At 43.0% G+C, this 23,470-nt stretch overlaps 1 pseudogene; it reads left to right on the forward strand.

Moving 5' to 3' along the window:
• Positions 1-1,043: 1,043 nt before the first annotated feature.
• Positions 1,044-17,889, forward strand: LOC109268864 (homeobox protein OTX2-like; annotated as a pseudogene).
• Positions 17,890-23,470: the final 5,581 nt, after the last annotated feature.

Below are 23,470 nucleotides of genomic sequence, written 5' to 3' on the forward strand. Positions count from 1 at the left end.
TGGAATGAGGGAGTAAGGAGCCATGCAGAGGCAGCAATTAGAAGGAGCAACAGGGGAGTGGGCAGCAGCCCTCCAGAGTAGGTCAGAGAATGAGTACAAAGAAGTGTAAAGAAGAAGATCTGGGGGGTGCCTGGGTGGCTCAGCTGGTTAAGCACTAGACTTCAGCTCAGGACGTGATCTCATGGTTTGTGGGTTCGAGCCCCGCGTCGGGCTCTGTGCTGATAGCTCAGAGACTGGAGCCTGCTTCGGATTCTGTGTCTCCCTCTCTCTCTGCCCCTACCCCGCTTGCACTCTATCTCTGTCTCTCTCAAAAAATACATAAACATTAAAAAAAAAAAAAAAAAGGCCTGGGGTCCACTCGGCAGAAGCAGGAGCCAAAACGCTCGCCTCACTACACCTCGATAATCTGCAAAGGCACCGGGGAGCCACCGAAGAGGACACATGTAGCACACTGTAATAGTAGCAAAACCCATCTATCTGGGAAACTCCTGCCTATTTCTAACCTGAAAGATGTCAATCACACTCTCCCCCACGTGCATGCAGAATAAACCCTGGGGGACTATTTCTGCAGAGGGCAGAACCATTCAGCAGCCAAGGGAGATGGCTACTGAACACGGCTCAGCACACGGTAGCCAGATCACAGAGCCGAGCCCCGTGGCCACACGAGCACGCACACACGCAGGCACACAGCATGAGTGCACTAGGGGCCTGCCCCCCTACAGTAAATCCCAGCTTTCTCCAGCAGAAGGCAAAGGACGGCAGTGTGAAAATGTTTTACTGTACTTGAAAAAGGAAACAGACATCTTGTAGTTGCCTTTTGACAGAAGTCAGCTTGACAAGAGATGAAACCACAAAGATGACTCAGACAGTATGAAAAGCAGAAGAAAAAGCAAGAGGCTGTCAGCTCATGGACACCAAGGGGAAAGGAGGAGGCTCAGGGGCAGGTAGGACTGACAGTCCTACTGCAGGAGTGCATCATCTGAGCAGAGTAAGTGGGGAGGAGGAGCAGTCAGAAGTTGGAAGAGAGCTTAGGAATAGTCACCATGAAGAATCAGAGTGGCAGACAGCTGCCCCGAAGAACAAGAAGCAACGGCCACACGGTGCTGAGCCACCACCTGAATTTATGCGACCAGGTGCCAATCTCCCCAGCTATATGGCTTTCTCTGGCACTACTCAGGAGCCCATGTGCAAGCCAAAGGACAAAATGGTCAGGGAGTATGAGTATAGGGTTTGGGCAAGACCGTGATTTAATACATGGACTATGGTTTCTAAGTTGAATCAGGAAGAAAATAAAGATGGAAAGGTACGGAGCAAAAGTGTCTGCAAACTAGAGGTCTCAGTAGGATCAAACGAGAGGTAGGGTCCAAGGTGGACGGACAGGAGGGTGTGGTCCAAAAGGACATCTCTGACTAACCGTCTGAGCCCCGAGTAGACAAGGCCTAGCGAGTGGGGAGATGGAGGAAGCTGGGGAGAAGTTGGGGAGATCGCTGGTGATGAGAAGCTCCAAGACAAGACCCATGCAGCCAAGGAAAATAGGTGGGTCATCCAATGAAGCCGAGGCAAGGTGGAAAACAGTGAGGCAGTCTCGAGCGAGGAGTGGGAGTCATGACAAAGTCAGCAGACTGTAATGGTTACAAGGGGACAAAGGACGATCATCCACATGGCTTGATGCTCAAAAAAGCCAGGAGTGGTTACAGAAAGGTAGCAAAGCGACAACCCAGTGCTGCCGAGCCAAGCACGGGGCCCGCCAACCCCACCTTCTGAACAGCTTTGTAACTGTGCAATGATAAAATTAACCTACCTAATTGGGCAGTTCCTGCCAACTTTTATTCTGGAAGAAATCAATCTTTCCCTGCATTTATTCAAAATATATACCAGTAGACTATTTCTACAGGTTACCAGAGGTTTCCTAAGATAAAATATCCAGTGTTGGGAAATTCATCTTAGAACGTTTGAAGGGGTCACACATTTACCCACATGCTGACAGAGTATAAGGAAATTAATACTATCATTAGGTTTTTTTTTAAATGCCAAGTTTTTACCATACCTTACACTAACTGGAAACAAAGGTTTGCCTCAACATTGAAATATATTTCCTTGTCATTTACATCAAAGACTGCAGGGATCTGGTATATTTTTACTATCTCCCTGTCTTCCGATATTTTTTTTTTTTTAATGTTTAGTTTTGAGAGAGAGAGAGAGACAAAGGGTGAATAGGGGAGAGAGGCGGAGAAGAGGAGGAGACACAGAATATGAAGCAGGCTCCAGGCTCTGAGCGGTCACCACAGAGCCCGATAGGAGGCTCAAACCCATGAGCCGTGAGATCATGACCCGAGACAAAGTCGGACACTTAACAGACTGAGCCACCCAGGCGCCCCTCCCGGTCTTCCAATATTCTGTCACGGATTCAACCTACGAACTCATTTATGATGTAGTATTTTATGTTCCTAAAGAAGTATTTCGTGGCTCTTCCACTCCTCTGAATACATTTGTTCAGGTACTGCTTCCTTTGGGAAAATTTCATGGATACTCACACTTCTAGTCCCCATTTTCCCAACTAGACGCTACCCTGTCCTTCCAGGGCACTCCATGGGCAGGTCTGTTATCGCACTCAATACATCTGACTGTCAAACAAAACAGGCTTTATGACCTTGGGACAAGTACCTAACCTCTGAACTTTTTCATGTGTAAAACAGAGAAAATAATAGTAAGAACTTCAAAAGGCTTTTGTATCAATTCATGAGTTAAAGCTAATGCCTAGAAAGCACTTACAACATTACCTACATATAGTAAATGCTACAGAAGTGTTTTCTATTCTCTTAAGAATATTTATTTGTATGTCTCTATTTGTGGACGTATTAGCACCGTTAAGTTTATTTATTTTGAGAGAGAGACAGACAGAGAGATGGAGAGAGAGAATGTGGGATGGGCAGAGGCAGAGAGGGAGAGAGAATCCCAAGCAGGTCCCATGCTGTCAAGCCGGGCTCAACATGGGCTTGATGGGGGGCTGGAACCCATGAACGTAAGATCATCACCTGAGCAAAACCAAGAGTCTGATGCTCAATCCACTGAGCAACCCAGGTGCCCCCAGCACCTTTAAAATAGGGACCAAGTCTTAATCTCTATCCCCAATGCCTAGTACGGTGACTGGCAAATCAGAGACATTCAGCGGATGAATGCATGAATCAATCAATAGGTCAATTTTTATCTCAAAAAATGTGAAAATGTAGATATTAAAAGTAACAAATTGAAGGATTACCTTCTTTATAACCTGCCTTGTTTAAAAATAAGTTTAGGCAGGTCATAAACGACAGCCTGACATTTCAAATAGGTAAAGGAAACAAGTTAAAATTAAGGGTAGAATTCTATTATCAATACCACCAAAAAGCCAGTGGACTTCTTTTATTCAGTGTTTATTTTTGAGAGATGGAGAGAGCATGAGCCAGGGAGGGGCAGAGAGAGAGGGGGACAGAGGGTCCGAAGCAGGCTCTGCACTGACAGCAGAGAGCCCCATGCAGGGCTCAAACTCACAAATGTGAGATTACGACCTGAGCTAAAGTCAGACACTCTACTGACTGAGCCACCCTGGTGCCCCAGAAGTTAGTGGATTTCTTAAGAATGAAGTACACTTACATACATTTTGACTCTAAGAATTAGAAATTTTTCCGTTATGTTGTGAGGGTGGGGGGCCAAAGCCTTGGCTCCAGACCAGGATTTGCTATTCCATGTTTGTTTGTTTTTTAATGTTTTTAAATGTTTTATTTATTTTTGAGAGAGACACAGAGTGCAAGCAGGGGGAGGGCAGAGAGAGAAGGACACACAGAATCCGAAGCAGGCTCCAGGCCAGCCAGGCACCCTGGTTTTTGTTGGTTTTTTTTTTTTTTTTTTTTTTGAGAGAGAGACAGAGCTAAAGTGGAGGAGGGGCAGAGAGAGAGGAAGACAGAATCTGAAGCAGGCTCCAGGCTCTGAGCTGTCAGCACAGGGCCTGATGTGGGGCTCGAACCCACAAACCGTGAGATCATGACCTGAGCCGAAGTCAGACGCCCAACCGACTGAGCCACCCAGGCGCCCCAGGATTTGCTACTCCTAACTTCTTCCACAGATCCAGGAACTACGGGAGAGGAAAAAGCCGTAGCGACAAAGTTCACCTACTTCATCTGTCACATGTGTGCAAGAGCGGTGTCTCAGAGCTTTTGGTGATAGAAGGGTATCCACTGCATCCAAAAGAAAATACACATTATTGTGACAAAAAGCTCAAGATGTTCATAAAGTCCACGGGTACTCAGAGAAGTGGCTCTTCTCAGTGTCCAGCAGAAAAGGGCCATCTTCTACATTTCATCTTGTTGTCAACATTTCTAGAAAATACCTGATCTAGGATCATAACATAACCCTACTTAAACTGAGCACTGCTAATATTTAAATATTCTGGTGCTTTTCAGATTATTTCTAACACTACTGAAAATGAGTCTGTCACGTAGCAGGACTTTCCTCTTTCACTGGTCCATGCAAAAAGCCACCGTATTTGTTAAAATGGAATTCAATGAAAGTCCATGTTAAGTAAAGTCTGGGAGCGTTAGGGTTTCACAGTGGAAGAGAAATGTTTATCTTATCCTTATGGCCATCCAAGAAGAAAGCCACGCAAAAAGGATGAGAGTGAAGAGCTAGAGGGAAATCTCCAGCAAGCCAGGGCTATGTCTACTTGCTAGAAGAGTCCCAATCCAATTCACGGATGGCCCTTCCACTCTCGCCCTCACGTCCCAGGGCGGAATGTGCCAGCACAACCCAAGGTGAACTGATGCAACTCCACCATCAGACACGTACAAACACAAGCATGAACAAAGAAGAAACAAATGATTAGCAAGCTTCTCTTCTCCACATGCTGCAAGTTCTGATGGTAACCAACTCAAATAGAGGCACACGAAAACATCATCTGCTTTTCCAAATAACTTCACAGCTAACTGAAATCACGTGAAGCAGTAACGTCTCTCCTACTTTCCCAAATAAGCCAGCATTAACACATATGAACATTCTCATCAGAGAAAGTGTTTAAAAGGTAAGGTTAAAGCACCACACCCACACCCCCCCACACCCGCACCCTAATAATAGTGTGTTTTTCTATAATTAAGTAGTAAGCTTTTTTATTATTTTTAATGAACAAAACAAAAACTGAGGTCTCAATCTGACAAGGAGCACATCACCTGAGGATCAGACCTCCAAGTACGCACCCCCTAGTTCCTCATCCTTTAATTACTGCATACATGCTTGCCTAGGAAACCTCCTCAAAGAGGCTCAAATAAACTCATTTCCGGGCTTGCAGGTATGACTCACTACCTCTTGTTCCCACAGAGTAAGTCCTCTTGAGTTCTTAGAGGCAGGTATTTTTGCAATCTGGGTAACATTTAAAAAACAAAAGGAGAATAATTATGTATTTTGAATACAGATTTCTAATGGGAATAAAAGCTAAGAATAGGTTCCTGTTCACATCAACTTTAGGAGAGAATTGTAGATTCTCAAATATGCCCATTCAATCTACATCAAGTAATTATGCAGTATTATTTTCACGGCAATATGTTGACATGAAAACGATTAAACGTGGTCATGAAAGAGACCAGAAAAGACGCTGGAACAGTAAGGCCCCGGACACAACAAAGGAGAGGACAGGCAGAGGGGTGTGACCTGCCACCACCACCACCACCACCACCACCACCAAAAACACTGAAGAACTACCCCCAGGTCAGGTTCCCTGATGTTGCTTGCAAAGCGTCTACACCTCTGCCCAGAATGACACCACAACTTCAGGGAATAGTGACAAGAGAACACAGCACAGGTCACCCCGTGCCAGCGGATCTGCGGCCTGGGGCAAGGGCATCTCTGAAGGTTCTATTTTAACCACAGCAGACGCACTGAAGGAGATTCTGCCTGCAGACTTCTGAGGAAGGGCAGAATCCTTTGTAATCACAGCAAACTGTAGTAGGAATACGCTAACGGCCTCAAGGCCAAGGCCAGATGATAGCGAGGTTCTGAAACTGTCTCAGGACAGAGATGGGTCCCAATCCTTGGAGGGGGAAGGGCAGGCGACGGGGCCTAGGCCTGGAGGCGGAGCCACAAGGTCCACAAGGGTCTTGGACCCCTTTCTCTGAACTCTTACCTCAACCTGGCTGCTGCTTCCAGAACCTTCTCAGCATCTTCTTCACAGTATCACATTTTCTTTCACTGTGACGAGAGCAGTCACCATTTAAAATTGAGTAAGTTAGGGGCACCTGGGTGGTTCAGTCGGTTAAGCATCCGACTTCAGCTCCGGTCATGATCTCGCGGTTCAAGCCCCGTGTCAGACTCTGTGCTGACAGTTCGGAGCCTGGAGCCCGCTTCAGATTCTGTGTCTCCCTCTCTCTGCCCCTCCTCCGTTCCACTCTGTCTCTCAAAAATGAACAAACGTTAAAAAAAATATATATTTTTTTAAACTGAATAAGTTAAAACCAACTCTGCTGGAGGAAAACCAACTACTAACTTCCACCTCTACTCCCCAACTACCACACGAGGCGGTCTCAGAGCTGCTCCAGGCGGAGAGGTGGGGGAGGCCAAGGGGGAGACACGCCTGAACTCAAAGCTCTCCTCGGTTTTTCGAGGGAACATTAAAGCCTTCTCTCCTGCTAGCTTCTCTCCTGCTGCTCCTGCTTCACGCTGCAGCTAATCCACGCCCACGCTGATGGCTGGGGTTTAAACTCCTCTCACAGGCAATGGCTCCCTATTGCCCTCAGGATAAAAATCCAAACTCTCCTCAAGGTAGGTTAAAAAAGCTCTTCACCAGCAGCACCCTGAAAACTGGACTGCACTCCACTGTGACCTTGAACCTATTAAAGAAACACTGCCCCAAACCCGATCTGGAACAGAACCAAGTTGCTTACTATATAACGCCTAACATCCTAGTGGGAAGAAATCAACAGCTTTCCAGAGAAATCCTTTTTTCTAAGGCAATTTTTAAATGAACTTTAAGATTAAAGCTTGTTCTGGCGAACTCATTACCATTCACCTAGATGGCTATCAATTATCAACTAGACTAGACTCTAAAGATTTTTCACCAGGCATTCTTCCCAACGAGGATTCAATCATTCCTCCTATAACAGACCCCCACCCCTACTAAGAGTGAATCTTTGAGTCTACCTACCAGGGGCCTCTTCCCTTGCACTGCAAAACTGTTATTAACACAATGTTGGCACGTGTGCTTAACTAAACTATCTGAAGAGTTTTAACAAACCCTGACCTCAAGCAGGTCTTAATGTCCTGCAGTTTCCAGCATGTTCCTTAGTCTCTAGCCTTTGTAGGCCTTTAAATACACAGCAACCTCCCCCCAGGAGCACCACCAGAGTCTGACATTTCCCCTGGCTCTCTGTCTTCTCCCAGTTTACTCGTATCCACCCTCCCAAACCTGGGTGTCTCATGTCCGTTTCTGCAGAAGGACGTCCTGAGTGTCGGGACTGCACGCCCTCCCCAGTGCTGTTATCACACTGCACTCCATTCCTCTCACTAGACTGGAAGCTTACTGAAGACAGCACTGGAGCTTTTTGTTTCTGTACACCCACCTCATCGCAGAGCCTGGCTCAAAATGAGCACGTCCTAAACGTCTGTTGAATGAATGAATGCTAACAGCCCAGGGCAGGAGTCAACCTTCCGGGCAAAGGTGTTACATCCTCCGGTGCAACCCACTTTTAGGTGCTCTGAGTTTGGATCAAGTTAAAATCAGAAGGATAACTTGACGTTAAGACTGACGTTTCTGCATCTTAGTGTTAAGGAGAGAGATGAAGCTGAAAAAAATTCACTGAAAGAGGTAATGACTGTGCAGCTTAAGAAACCATGCCTGACAGGCAAGCTGGTTCTGAAGACGGCCTCCCTCTGCACCGGGGTGGAACGGGAATCCACGAGGCAGCCCGGGCAGCACAATCTCGCACACCTGTCACACAGGGCCACTTAAACCTGACCGCTACCAAAGCCACTAAAAAGAGCACAGACAGGCCAACAGCAGCTGACTTAAATGGGAGATTTCCTGAAATTTTACAACTAGAGGAAAAATACAGGGGGTTTTAGAGGAGAAGTAAAATGTAAAAGGGGGAAATTAAAGATGGATAACAATGTTAAAGCATCCTCCCAGATCTGAGTCTTCTTGGCACAAGAACATAAAAATTGAGTTTTCCATGAAAACATGTTAGGTAAGTTTTGGGGATGTAAAGGTTGAGAATGAACCATGACAATTCAGGAGGAATTCTATTTTACCGTTTGTTGGCTTTGGAACAGGGCTGGGAGGACTTTTCAATGGGGAAAGGCAGTCTCTGTCGCCCACCCACTTCCCCCAACCTTTCCTCCCTCTGGAGCACCCTCCCTGAGAACAAACCCGCTGAGGCCTGTGCAGGTGCTGCAGGACAGGGCAGACCAGGCCCAGGGGCTGCTTTCTGCACACAGATTCGAGTCTTCCCCTCATGGAGGAAAACCTCCCAAGTGTGCTTGTAGATGGTAGGGTTGAAGACTACACTTTCAGGGATCGTTTCTATAGTCTGTTAGTAGATGGTAGGGTTGATGGCAGGCTCCTGTCTACCGCTGGGGGTTTTCACACATGATCCTGGGGGGGCAGGGTGACTGAACGGACAGAAGGGTAAACATAACGCTGTCCCTACACAAGCCATGGGGTCCCCTCACACAAGCTCAGGCAAGTACAGGGCACGGCACAGGTGGTCCACACACACTTTTTCTGGCTGACTTTCTCACAATATGTCATGGCTCTTCATCCAGTATATTCTCCCAAAAATGGCTCAGTGTTTATCATTTTTTTGAAGATCGCTTCAAGACCTTAGACACTGACCTGAATAGTAACTGCGGGAAGCCCATCTGCCAGATCTAAGCAGTAAAAATATGCCTTACTCTGAGCACAAAGGACAGGACAACCACGGCTAGCCAGGGAGGACACGGTTAGTGCCGTGGAAGGTAGGGAAAGGGGCTCCCGTCTCCAAAGTTCTAGAGTTCTCTTTACTCACTACAGAAGAGCTAGTATTCACCCAAAGATCTTTTATTTAATAGATCTTTAGCCTACCTGAGAACAAGTGAATTCATTTTTTTTATATTTCATTTTATACCACTCAGCCTTTCTCACTCTTGCACATCCACACTTAGAAAAAAGAATGAGTAATATTAAAACAAAGGAACGGTACACTGAACGGCCCTCGCACACCAAGACATAAAACGTATGTGATACTAGCCGACATTCTACACATCTATGAAAACTTTCAGGGAGACTTATAATAGAGCACGTGGGAATCCCCCACATGAATTTAAGAATCTTCTGACTGGACTGAAAGTAGACTTGAGGGGCCAGGGAAAGGATTTCCCCTGTGGTCGATTCAAAACGTTATTCTGTTTCTGAGTCGTCATACCAAATAACCATGAAGTGAGCAAAAACTCTCTTAAAATGTATTTTTTTGAACTCTCCCCCCTCCCCCAGTACTGAACTCTAAGACTGACTGAAAGACAAAATACTAGAACATACTCAAAATGGTTTCTTAAAAATAAGCTCACAATAAGTAGGAACATGAAGGTCTAATGTGCTGGAAACACACTCTAACCAGTCCAGCTAAATGAAAGATCCACAACTGTTGATGAAATTAAGGGTCTGCAGATGTGGATTTGCAAAACTGATCATTCTGGGGCATCACAAATTTCTCACAAGATTTTCTAAAACAGTAAGTTCCCTTAGAGCACATAAAATGTTGATTCAATGAACAAAAACCCAATTTATACATCATTTCAAGAACATTCCTGTCAGATGCTAAAACAATAATACATCATTCTTTTTAAATTCTTCTTTCCTTTTTAAATTCTTAGAAACTGACTTGAAAAGTAAATAAAGTCATTTGAGTTGTGTCCAAAAGGAGTAATCAGACCAAAAAAAATCAAAGTCATCAAGAAATCTACCCCACAAACAACACAACAAGTGATCTCTAATCTGAACTCCTAAGGTTCAGCTGCTTTCCAGGGGGCCAAGGCATGTGGTAGGCTAGCTTATTATGATATTAGGACAGGTGTCGGAGAGCATTAAAACTCAAAAATGTTTAACACAATTTTATAATAGAAAGATTTCCATCACATTAAGTAGAATTAAGTATCTTGCAGTGTTTACTAGATAAGCTTCAGTATGGATAAAAATGTTCTTATGCTAAACTTTTTTTTCCCAACAGTAAGAGAGACATGAGGCTTCCTTGTGCTAGAAGAATAAAGTACAGGCTGTGCAACCATCTGAGCAGAACAAAGTAGGCTGTGTGGTACAGGAGATAGCGTACAGGCTATGAAGATTTTTACAATTTTTTTTTTAAAGTAAGCTCTATGCCCCATGTGGGGCTCGAACTCACAACCTGAGATCAAGAGTCGTTTGCTCACAGACTGAGCCAGTCAGGTGCCCCCAGGGTATGAAGATTTTTTTAATAAAACCAATAAACCAAACATAAAAGGAATGGAATGAAGACTCAATACAGCTACCAGATACTTCAAATCCCACTTAAGCCTAGGAAACTTTTATTTATTCTTAAGGCTTTAAACACAAAATCTATGCATTTGGAGTACAACAAAATAATAGACGTGGCTGAGACATAATAGGGCACAGATAGATGAGACAGTTAACGAAACTCTTAAATTGAGTCTACACTGTGCTTAGTGACTCGCTTCCAAAGAGCAGAGAATGGAAGAAGGTGGGATATAAATTTACACCTGGCAACACTACCCTGGCCAGGTGATCAAGGTCAACATCATGAGGGATAAGGCATATCCCCTTCATACAATGTGACAGGAATATCACTTCGCTTCTGTGGTCTTCCTCTCAAAACCCCATCAACTCCAGTCCAATCAGGAAAAACACGAGAAAAACCCAAACTGAGGGAAATTCTACAAGGTATCTGACCAGTACTCCCCAAACCGACAATGTCATCAGACACAAGGAGAGTCTGAGAAACTGTCACAGACCAGAAGAAGTGAAGTAGACCGGACAATAAAATGGGATGTGGATCCCAGAACAGGAAAACGACGTTAGGGAAAAACCAGTGAAATGTGGACAAAGTGCGGGTTTTAGTTAATAGTAACGTAGCAACGCTTGCTCTTTAATTGTGACAGATGTCGCAGGATAATGTAAGAAGCAGCAGTTGGGGTAATGGGGTGAGGGGCATATGGGAGCTCTCTGTACTATCTTTGTAACTTTTCTTCAAGGCCGAAATTATTCTACATAAAGGGCTTCTTCGAACTTTCCAAAACTGAGTCCACAGCCCCAGTCGGATACTTGAGTGTGTTCGGTAGCACCGCTTCCACCAACACACAGAGGCTAAGACCCTGACCATCCGGTGCACTGACCCGCGGACACTCTGGCCAACTTGGGAACCTGCGTAGGATGCCAGGAGATCGCAGATGGCGTGCATGTGACAAGAACAAACATCTCTCAAGTGCCTAACACCCCCATCTGAAGTGAAAAATAGGCAGTTTTATGCAAGAAAAAAAAACAAAGGCTAAATGGGTTGGCCTGCAGCCATCAGTGCTCTGCGAGAACACATGACACACCAGCCTTCATCCCCACTTAGCAAATACCACTGCCAGAATCCAAGCAGGTGTGAAAAAGAGTTATGCAGACTTCCCTCGTGCCCACGAGCTTTGTAGCCTATTTCTTCACCCTAAAAAAGGTAAACCAGGGAAGTGAGGGCACAGAATTCCTTTAAGGATTGGTGGGAGAAAGGGGAGAGGGCAGGCCATATTAAAGAAAAACCAGGTCTTTGACCAAACAGCACGTCAGCTGTTACCTATTTGCGAGTATCTGTCCGGACAGGGAGCGTGTGGCACCATGTGAGCCGTGTTTTTTAAGAAGGAGGCAAAGCCGCTGAAGTGCTGCTCAATATAGAAAAACGTTTTGTCTTTACAGAATAAACATGTGCTAGGATCCTGTTGGCTGCACCGAATTTCTTTAATTGCCCTGAATTTCAATCGAAAAGGAAATCTGGGGATTTATCTTCTCTAACCCAACAATTCCAGAATCTACAAACTAGAGGAACATGCAGTACTTATCAGGCCAGAAACTTTACATATAAACATCTTCAAATTTCTTCAGAAAATGAATATGCTGTCAATCGAAATTATAACAGTTTTAAAGGGACAGTGGCCAATTACTTAAAGTTCAGGGGGGAAAAAGTGGTGCAGAAATAGCCTAGGAAAATCTGAAAAAGTGTGATGATGATGATGATGATGATGATGAAGAAGGAGGAGGAGGAGGAGGAGGAGGAGGAGGAGGAGGAGGAGGAGGAGGAGGAGGAGGAGAGGGGAGTCTTGTTCTAGTAGCTGTGATCATTCCAACAGTGTGGTACTGGCTTGAACCGACAGGTCAACGCAGAAGAAAACACCTCTGAAAATAAAGCAAACATTAAAAACTGGTTCACTTACTCAAACATTTACGGTGTGCACTGTTGATGGCTGCTGGGTGGTGACACAAAACAGGCAAAGACAGTCAAACCAAAAGGACAAAGTACACGAAAACTGGTTAACCATATGGGGAGGAAATCAGTTAGATACTTTTCTCGCACCTTACACCTGAACACATCTCAGATAAATACTTAATTATATACAATATCCCAGCAGTACTAGAATAAAACGTAGCTGCATGTGTAATTTTGTCATGAGAAAGATGGAGTTCCAGAATAATCACTGTGAAACATATTCATCTAAATGTCACGATTAAATGACTCTCTAGCCACGTGGATTATCGTGTAGTTGTTAAATTGTTGGTGAAGACATTTATTTATTAACATGAAAGTGTATTCAAGTAGAAAGGTAAGTTACAAAAATGTTGTGTACAGTAAGAGGACCTACATATGGGTATTAAAGAAAACAGTGAGGGGCGCCTGGGTGGGCTCAGTCGGTTATGCGTCTCTCTCTCTTTTTTTAATGTTTATTTATTACTTTTGAGAGAGAGAGAGAACGGGGGAGGGGCAGAGAGAGAGGAGATAGAGAATCCCAAGTAGGCTTCCTCCATACTGTCAGCACAGAGCCCACATGGGGCTCGATTTCATGAACCGTGAGATCCTGACCTGAGCCAAGAGCAAGAGCCAGACGCTCAACCGACTCGAGCCACCCGGGCGCCCGACTTAAGTGTCCACCGGACTCTGGGCTGACACTGTGGAGCCTGCTTGGGGATTCTCTCTCTCCCTCTCTCTGCCCCTCCCCCGCTCGTGCTTGCTCTCTCAAAATAAATAAACAGTAAAAAAAAGAAAACACTGGGAAACACCCACTGTTCTACAAAGATGCCAATTCTCCTCAAATTAATCTATAAATTCAGCGCATGAACTCAATCAAAGGAAGGTTTTTCATTGGACGCAACTCTAAAATGCGTATCAGAAATCTAAAGACAAAAAGTAACAACAGTTTTAAAGAACAAAGAGAGGGGAGGATTGGTTCTACCAAAAAACAACACAACACAGAGAAATAAAGACAATAAAGAAAGTGTGAAATTGGAGCGGGGGAAAAAAACAAGTAGACCAGAGCACAAGATAACCCCCAAAAGGTCTCCACAAATAGACCACAGGACCTCACCGCACTGTGGTGCAGCCAAGATGAACCGGTTCACGAGCATTGCCAGGAAAACCTGCTGTCCAGAGAAAAATAACATGAGGTTTCTAGACCTCCCAACAGACACATAACTCCATTTTAAATGGACTGCAGGTGAAACTGTGGAAAGCAAAACTTTCAAAACTTGTAGTAGAAAACAGAGGAGAATATTTCTATACGACCGAGCCTAAGGAAGTATTTTAAAAATAAGACACAAAGAAACAATGCCAAAGAAAAGGACTAGTTAAATCTGACTGCATCTAAAGGAAACTCTTATTCAGCGAAATGTATTATTTCAAAAGTGAACAATTAAGCCCCAATCCAGGAGGAAAGTATACACATAGAGATAACAAAGAATGGATAAGAAAAATATATAAAGACTATCTACAAATTAACTTAAAAAAAAAAAAAAAGAGGGGCACCTGGATGACTCAGTCGGTTAAACGTCCAGCTCTCAATCTCAGTCCAGGTCATGATCTCATGGCTTGTGGGTTCAAGCCCCATGTCAGGCTCTGCATTGATAGTGCAGAGACTGCTTGGGATTCTCTCTCTCTCTCTCTCTCTCTCTCTCTCTCTCTCTCTCTCTCTCCCCCGCCCCCGCTCTCTTGCTGTCTCTAAAAATAAATTTAAAACACTGTTTAAAAAGCATAAAATAAAAAAAAATAATAAAATAAAATAAAATAAATAAAATAATAGGAAAATGGGCACGTAATTGGAATTCACACTTCACAGTAGAAACCCCAGGAGCTAACAAACACATAAATTCTCAATCTCGCCAGAATTCAACAAAATTCTAATTAAAACCACACTGAGATACCATTTCATATCCATGAAACTGGAAAAATTAGTCTGACAATAACAAGTGTCTTAAGGGTATAAAGCAAGGTAAAACCACTTTAGTGAGAAATTTCATTACAGTGTAGTTATGAAAGTTAAAGTTGTCCATATCCTAAGACCCAGGAATTTTCTGGTTACATAACCCAGATGAACTTAAGTACATACATTAAGGAGATATATAAAAAATGTTCATAGCCACATTTTTTTTTAACAGTGAAACACTGCAAAACTTCAATGTCAGTCAATAGGGAAATCTATTTAAAAATTATGACATATTTATAAAACTGAATACCGTAGGGGCGCATGGGTGGCTCAGTCAGTTAAGCATCCAACTTCAGCTCACATCATGATCTCAAAGTTCATGGCTTCGAGCCCCGCGTCAGGCTCTGTGCTGACAGCTCGGAGCCTGGAACCTGCTTCTTGCTTCTGTCTCTCCCTCTCTCTCTACCCCTCCCCCACTCAGACTCTATCTCTCTCCCTCTCTCTCTCAAAACTAAGTAAACGTTTAGGGAAAAAACTGAATATTGTAAGACCATTAATATGGGTGACTACAGCTATGGACATTAATATGAACAAATCTCAAAAAAACGTAAAATTGAGAGGCACCTGGGTAACTCAGTCGGTTAAGCGTCCAAGTCTTGACTTCGACTCAAGTCACAATCTCCCGGTGGTGAGATGGAGCCCTGCATCTGACTTAGTGTGAAACCTGCTCGAATTTCTTTCTCTCTCCCTCTCTCTCTCTCTCTCTCTGCTCCACCCCTGCTCACGCTCTCTTTCTCAAAATAAAATAAACAAACCTTAAATAAAATAGTATTGGGCCAAGAAGGCAAGAACAGAACACACAACATGCACCGCGGCGAACCCTGAGATCTTTGTGCCGCTAGGTCTCCTTTAGCGCTGAAGGGCTTCCTCCCCCAGCCACTGGGAGTGCTGCAGGCTGACAGTTCTCAGCTGAGCAGGGTCACCTCACCCAAGTCATGTCCCCTCTCCAGGGGCAGCTCAGTGCCTGACCCCTCACCCAGAGCTGGGGCAATTCTGAAGGGCCAGCCCCCCTCTCCACTCCCCTTGGGATGGGCTGAGGGCTTCCTTGTGACTGCACCGCAGCCCAGTCTCTCTCTCTGCCCAGTCCTGCTTCCGTCTCTTTCACGGGCATTAATCCTAAAACTTCCTTAGTAAACTTCCTGCGTGTTTATCTGCTTCTCAGAGTCTGCGTTCCTTGGAACTCTACTTTCTTTCAACAGATACAATTTATATCTTGTTTGAAAACATGCGCCACAGCAAATTTAGGAAGGCTGAAATCATACCAAGTATATTTTCTGACCACAGTGGGATGAAACCAGAAATCAAAAGCAGAAGGAAAACTGGGAAAACTCACAAGCATGTGAAAATTAACTGCCACGCTCTTGAACAACCAATGGGTCACGGACGAAATCAAAAGGAAAGTTAGCAAATATCTTGGAAAAAAAAAAAAAAACGAAAATGAAAACACAACATATTAAAACTTCCGGGATAGGACAGAAGCAATACTAAGAGGGAAGTTTTTGGTGATAAACACCCATGTTAAGAAAGAGGAAAGATTCCCAAATAAATAAGCTAACCTTGTACCTCAAGGAACTTGAAAAAGAGCAAACTAAAGTCTAAAGTTAGCAGCAAGAAGGAAAGAATAAAGATTAGAGCATAAATTAAAAAAGAGAGCAAATAGGGGGGAAAAAAAGGCTAAAACTTGTTTTTTTTTAAAAAGAGCAACAGAATTGGCAAGGCTTTAGCTAGACTAAGGAAAAAAAGAATGCTCAAATAAATAAAATCAGCAATGAAAGAGGAGACAATATAACTGATGCCACAGAAACTAAAAGGATCCAAGTGGATCATATCCATTAACAAACTGGATAACCTAGAAGAAATGGAAAAAAATCCTAGAAATACACAACCTGCAGAGACCAAATTAAGAAGAAACAGAAAATTTGAACAGATCTCTAACTAGTAAGGAAGTTCAATCAGTAATCCAAGGCGCCCCAACAAAGAAAAGCACAGGACCAACAGCTTCCCTGGTGAATTCTACCAAATATTTAAAAAGGCACTAAAGTGAATTCTTCTCAAACTGGTCCTGGCGTAAAGACCGACATGGAGACGAATGGAACCAAAGAGGGAGCCCAAAAATACACCCACACGTATACCCTGCAACTGATCTTCAATAAGAGTGCCAGGAGGAAGAGGACACAAAAGGGAAAGGATAATGTCTTCAATTAACAATCAGAAAAACTGGATATCCTCATGCAAAGGAATGAAACTGGACCCTGATCTCACACCACATGCAGAAGTCAACTCAAAGTGGGTGAGAGACTGAATCCTAAGGCCTGAAGCTGGACGACTTCTAGAAGAAAACATAGGAAGAGGATGCCTACAGAACAGCACCTCTGTCTGTCTGCCTTGCCCTTAGTTCCATCACTCCAAACCCACCTACCAAGGACCCAGAACCTGCCCACCCCAGGAGAAGAGAGACCTTCTAGCTGGGTACCCCCAATCGAGAGGGTACTTCCAAACATTGCACGTTGCACGTCCAAACGTTAGCAGGGTATCTTAAGCAACCACCTTACACAGTCAATGGGCTGAGTCTGACCACTTCGGGCACGTACCTGCTGCGCCCCTCAGTGGGCCACCTGGCCACCCCCCACCACCCAAACAGAGTCAGGAGAGGACAACGTTCACCCAGGTGCAGCCAGACACGCTCGAAGTGCTGTCTGCTAAGACCTGGTACCCTGACATCTTCATGCCGTGGAGGTGGTGCTGAAAATCAGCTTGTCCAGGTCCAGGATAAAGAACCAGGCTTAAGAATCAACGGGCTAAGTGCTGCCAGTAGCAGCAGCAACAACAGAAGGGAGGTCAAAACAAAGTCAAACAAAGCCAAAATGAAGAAACCTCCAGATCAGGAACCGAGTTCACAGAGTGGAACAAGCGGCCAATTCGCTCCCTTCTCTAGAACCTCAGTGCCCACCGTTTCCAGAAGCAGTGCTCTCGAGTCTATCTGGACTCCAGATTCTGTCTCCCCACTGTCATATTCCTTGTCCCCCTCCTCTTCCTGCATACACAGGTCCTATCCTGTGATCCATACACAGGCTTCAGATGACGGTCAAGGATATGCTGCTCAGCTTCCTATTTGGGGGCACGGGCCAAGGATGTTACCTGACCCCCATGTGTCACCAGCTTCCTGGACCGGGGGACACACTCAGCCCTGTGGGTACCGGTGCAGTCACCAGCTATCTCAACCAGTCCTTAGCTTCTCTTTCCACCCAGGGTTATGGAGCTTCAAGCTCGCGTTTTAATTCAACCACTGATTGCTTGGATTGTAAGGACCCAACTGCCTCCTGGAAGCTTCCCTTCAATGCTCGCTGCCTGGATTATAAAGATCAGACATCTTCATAGCAATTCCAGGTTTTATGAAGTCCTGCAGAAGCTCTTTTTGTGAGTGATTTTCAAAGAGACCGGGCTGGACGTTCCAGTGTCAGCCAGGCATTAGTTCAAAGAGTTAGAGGTGATGATGCTCTGACCTTCTGATCAACGTTCCGGGAGTCACAGGAGGAGGAATGAAGGCCCTGAGACGGACCTACCAACCAGCAGCCTGAAATGGACAGACAGGACTACTTAGGATCCTGGCATAGTTTTAGATCACTGGTTCTCCTGACTTGCAAAACGATCAAAAGCATTCCAGCCATGTGCAGCCAAACACCAAACGAAAAGGTGAGGGAAAGGAGGGAGGGAAACAGCCTTCCTAAGCAGAGGTGTTCCAATGCTCTGGCCAATCTCTGGCTGAACCTTAGGAATGGACAGTGCCTCAAGCTCACTCACGTTTCATGACCAACTGGTACTTGGCACTGAAAAACTTTGTGTGACTGATTGTCATAGATGCACTTAAAAAAAATAATAATGATGTTCATAAAGGGGAGCCTGTGTGGCTCAGTCCGTTAAGCATCCGACTTCAGCTCAGGTCATGATCTCGCAGTTTGTGAGTTCGAGCCCTGCACGGGCTCTGTGCTCACAACTCAGAACCTGGAGCCTGCTTTAGATTCTGTGTCTCCCTCTCTCTCTGACTCTCCCCCGCTCACGCTCTGTGTCTCTCTCTCTCTCAAAAGTAAATACACATTAAAAAAATAATAATAAAAAAATACACAAAAAATAAAACATAATGTTCACAAAGGGGCGCCTGAGAGGCTCAGTCAGTTAAGCATCCGACTTCAGCTCAGGTCATACTCTCACAGTTCGGGAGTTAGAGCCCCACATAGGACTCCTCACTAACAGTGTGGAGCCTGCTTGGGATTCTCTCCCTCTCCATCTCTCTCAAAATGAATAAATAAACTTAAAAAAAAAATAATGTTCATACGGAGTCACTGTGCAGCTTAAAAGATGATTGGTGTGTGTCTTACATAAGTGGTACATCTGTGGTTTTTAATCTGTGCTCGACTTCAAAACTGTGATCTGTTATTGTATGCAACCTTGAACTTCACGTCTGCAGAGCTTCTTCTGTGATTAAATAGGTTATAATTATAAGCAAAATCCGTAGCAACTGAGCACTTATCTAAAAAGATTACCTTTGGCTGGAGGTGAGCTGCACTGAAACTTGACAACAAAATGTCTCTGGACAAGGAGAGTCAAAGAAGAGCAACAAAAGGACACTAATGCATCTGTAATTTACAGCTGGTAAGCAGAGCAGTAAAGAGACACTGGTCCATTGCTCTGACCCTGATGAATTTATAAATTGAGATCACTGTCATGTATGCTTGCAGATGTTAACTGATAAAGTTGTACACGCATAAACCTCTTCTCTGATTGGCAGATACGTATCATAAATTAAAACGGTTCTAGTGCCAAAAAAAAAAAAAAAATTGGGGAAAAGCTTCATGACACTGGTCTTGCAACAAAAGCAAAAACAGACGCGTGGGACTACACCAAACTAAAAAGATTTTGCACAGCAAAGGAAACAATCCACAAAGTGAAAGGAAACCTAGAGAATGGAAGGAAATATTTGCAAGCCACATATCCGGTAAGGAATTAATATCCATAATATATAGGGACCTCTACAACTCAACAGCAAAAATAGATAAAGATAGACAGATGAACACGATTAAAAAATGCACAAAGGACTTGAATAGACATTTTTCCAAAAAGGACATACAAATGGGCAACAGGTATTATAAAAAGATGCTGAGCATCACCAATCATCAGGAAAATGCAAATAAAACCATGAGGTTATCACCCCGCACCTGTTAGAATGGCTATTGTAAACAAAACAAAACAAAAACAAAAACAAAAACAACAGGCACCCGGCTGGCTCAGTCAGCAGAATGGGCAATTGCTGATCTCAGGGTTGCGAGTTCAAGCTCCATGTCGAGTGGAGAGATTACTTTTAAAAAATTAGAAAATTTTTAAAAAGAAACACAAAAAAAATAACAAAAGCTGGCAAGGATATGAAGAAATAGAGGCCCTTGTGCACTGCTGATGGGAATTTAAAATGGTTCAGCTACTACAGAAAACAGTATGGAGGCTCCTTAACATATTAAAAATAGAACTAGAATGTGATCCAACAATTCCACCTCTGGATATTGATCTGAAACATAGGACACCAGGATCTCAAAGAGATACTTGCATTTCCACGTTTACTGCAGCATTATTCACGACAGCAAAGAGGTGGAAACAACCTCAATGTCCATCAACAGATGAATGAAGAAAGAAAATGTGACACATACAAACAAGGGAGTATTAATCAGCCTTTAAAAAGGTGGAAATCTTGCTGTACGTGACAACACGGAAGGACCCTGAGGCCATCACACCAAGCGACACAAGCCTGTCACAGAAGGATAAATACGGCATGATTTCCATTTATATGAGGTATCCAAAACAGTCAAACTCATAAAAGCTCAAAGGAGAAAGATGGTTTTGAGGGGAAATGAGGGATTGCTGTTCAGTGTATAGAAAGTTTCAGTAGTGCCAGATGGAAAATTCCTAGAGATACGCTGTCCAACACTGTGCCTACGGTTAACAATAATGTACATTCAGAAACTGGTTGAAAGGGTAAAAATCACGTACCTTCTATTTAGGTTTAGGAATATATCTGTACTTAGAAAAGTGTAAAAATATGCATGAGAATGATAAACACCAAATTCAGGACGTTACACCTCTGTAAGGCAGGAAGAGGGTCAGGCTTATGGAACGATACATACCATGTTTTAATAACTACATTAACACACAACACTTCAATTCTTTAATATTCCTTATACTTCCTCCCTATGCCTGAAATATTCTTTAATTTTTAAAGTAACTTTAAAAGAAAAGGAACAGATGGCTCAGTCAGTTAAGCATCCGACTCGATTTCGGCTCAGGTCATGATCTCACGGTCGTGGGATCGAGCCCTGCACTGGGCTCTGTGCTCACAACACGGAGCCTGCTTGGGATTCTCTCTCTTCCCTTCCCTGTTCACGTGCACTCATTTTTTTTCTCTCTCTCTCTCTCCCAAAATAAATAAACTTAAAAAACATTTTTTTAATAAAAGGAACAGCTTGCCCCTGTCTCAACTGTTCTCTACCTTCTTTTTACCAAAACAAGACGGATGACATCCATGTGAACAACAGATTACCATGGGTGTGCCCACATTTGGAAACAAGAACAAATTTTGCAGTAGAAGCAAAGAAAATAGAGCTACAGAGTTTTTTCTTTCCTGTTTTCTCTTTTGAATGTTGCAATCTCAAAGGTATTTATAAGTTTTATAACTCTTTACAGGGTCCCAGCAATGATGGTTTTTTAAACTGGCTGCTATACAGATAAAATGGGCATAATTTCTATAGTAATTCCACTTCTGTTTTTCCTGCTCAAGAAATTACCAGATTTCAAACAAGTGAAAATGAAATTATAGGGATAAGTGTGCTTTTGTCAAGTTTCAAACACAGTGGTTCCATACTTGAACCAGAACAGTCTGACCCCAAACTTGGACAAATTTATTACTAGAAACAAGCTCCAGAGAAATCTTCTAAAAGCAGGGTTCAGAGTAATAATCCCAGATGCCTGGGATTGTTGTTTTTCTAAATTCAGAAAATTTTCTAATACAAAAAGCGTTAACAGTATAATTACCGTTACATAAAACACGATGGGCTCATGACTTTTGTATATATAATACAAACGTTAGCAAAATAAAGGGATTATCTTTATATCATAAAGGGATGATTTAAATTAAAAAACCAACACTGACATGAAATATTCACACAGCTGAGATAAAACTGAATATTAACCTAAATTTCCTGGAATAATTCCACAATTGCCAAATCCACTTTTTTTGTTTGGCTTTGATCTTGGTCTCAAATTTTTAAATTTCACTGTATAATATAATTACTTCCATGTCCCTAGGGTTCACCCACAGAACAATGTTTTTCCTTGTCCACACCCAACCTTCTGAGCTATGTATGACAGGAAAACATCACATAAAAGAATTCAGAAGCATGAACAAAGAAAAAAAAGTATGGAGGGAGAAAGGCAGGATGAAAACATTCAAATCTTTCTGATTTGCCAATTTAAGGCAAACAAACAGATGTTGTACATGTCGAAGGCATAGAGCATAAACAATCCAATTTATCTTTAACCAATATTCATTGTTCAGGACCACTACTGAGAAACTAAACTTTGGGTTCTTTATTTGTTTGATCCAAAAGATTTATAGATACAGTAACAAAGAAGGAAGAAAACAAAATAAATCAAAATTCTCGGAGGATACAAGCAAAGAAGAAGGGTTGTTGACTGGGAATGGAAATCTGTAATGATGTATGTCAGCAAAAGCCTTCGTATCTTAAAATTCAATCCCTTCCTTTTCATCACTGTGTTTTGAGTACCTCCTTCCCGTGACACTGTCAAAACAATCTTTTCCCTTCTCATTTTCCCAGCAATCCACTCATTTGGAACTTTGCAACCACATTTTAGAAAGGACTTCAGCGCTCAGCTCAGGTTAGCGACAACGCAGGCACTCCCTCTTGTGGTACAAAAGGGAACTGCCTGTGTACATGCACTTAAACTAAACCCAAGAAGTTATTTTTACGTCATTGGAGCAGGTATTTCATGGTCTTCGTTTTATAGACAAGGGAACAGCCTGAGGTCCACCAACTTACTTCCTCAAGGTATTTCAATCAAGAATACATTTAAAGCAAGATCTGACCACATATTACTAAAAGATAAATCTGAAGCCATAGATAGAACCTAATTTTAACTTCTGTTTTGATGTAGTTGTAAAGCAACTGCTTACACAGCATCTTTGGTTTAATATATATATATTCGTGATTATTAAAAAAAAAGAAAAGTAAATAATTGGCAAACGTTTTCATGAGAAAGTTATTTTCCAAATGATTCTTTGAAAATATTCTCAGAAAGTATAAAGCAGGGTATTATTTTATGGATCATGAATCTACTTGTTACCAAAGTGCTTTCAAAAGAAGGACAAGGCAGAAATAAATAGAATTTCCAAAATAAACTGCCACCCTTGTTTACATGCTGAAGTCAATGGACCCGAATAAGAATTTATATTTTGTGCTAATGGCATGTCAAAAACTTTAAACCTGTTGATTTTCAAACATCTTTACTATGAATCTTTATCGTGAACCAGTATGATTAAAAGTACCTCCTTTACAAGGTTGTTTTAAAAGCTAAATGACCTGATGCACGTGAAAGGTTGAGCGGTCTTTTCTAAACTTTACCCATTTTCATCTTTTTTATAGGAAAGAAGTACAAAGAGTATACTTTACAAATGATAAAAATCCAGAGACGAGAGATCAGGGAGAAAAGAGTAACCAAAGGAACTCCTAAATTCTTAAATGTGATAGGTTTTCATGTGCCAGAATTTCTGCATTCTGTGACTGCCATTTTCAAGGGTGATTTTACCTGGGCACATGTGACAGACTCGACAGCCTATGTGATGCTGCACAAACACAGACCACCAAGACCATGTCAAGTCTTCACTCTTGTCCCTAATGCTCCATGGGTGTCCTGACAA

Source organism: Panthera pardus, unplaced genomic scaffold (assembly GCF_024362965.1).
Source record: "Panthera pardus isolate Hobbes unplaced genomic scaffold, ASM2436296v1 HiC_scaffold_8, whole genome shotgun sequence".
In the NCBI taxonomy this organism is placed as follows: Eukaryota; Metazoa; Chordata; class Mammalia; order Carnivora; family Felidae; genus Panthera; species Panthera pardus.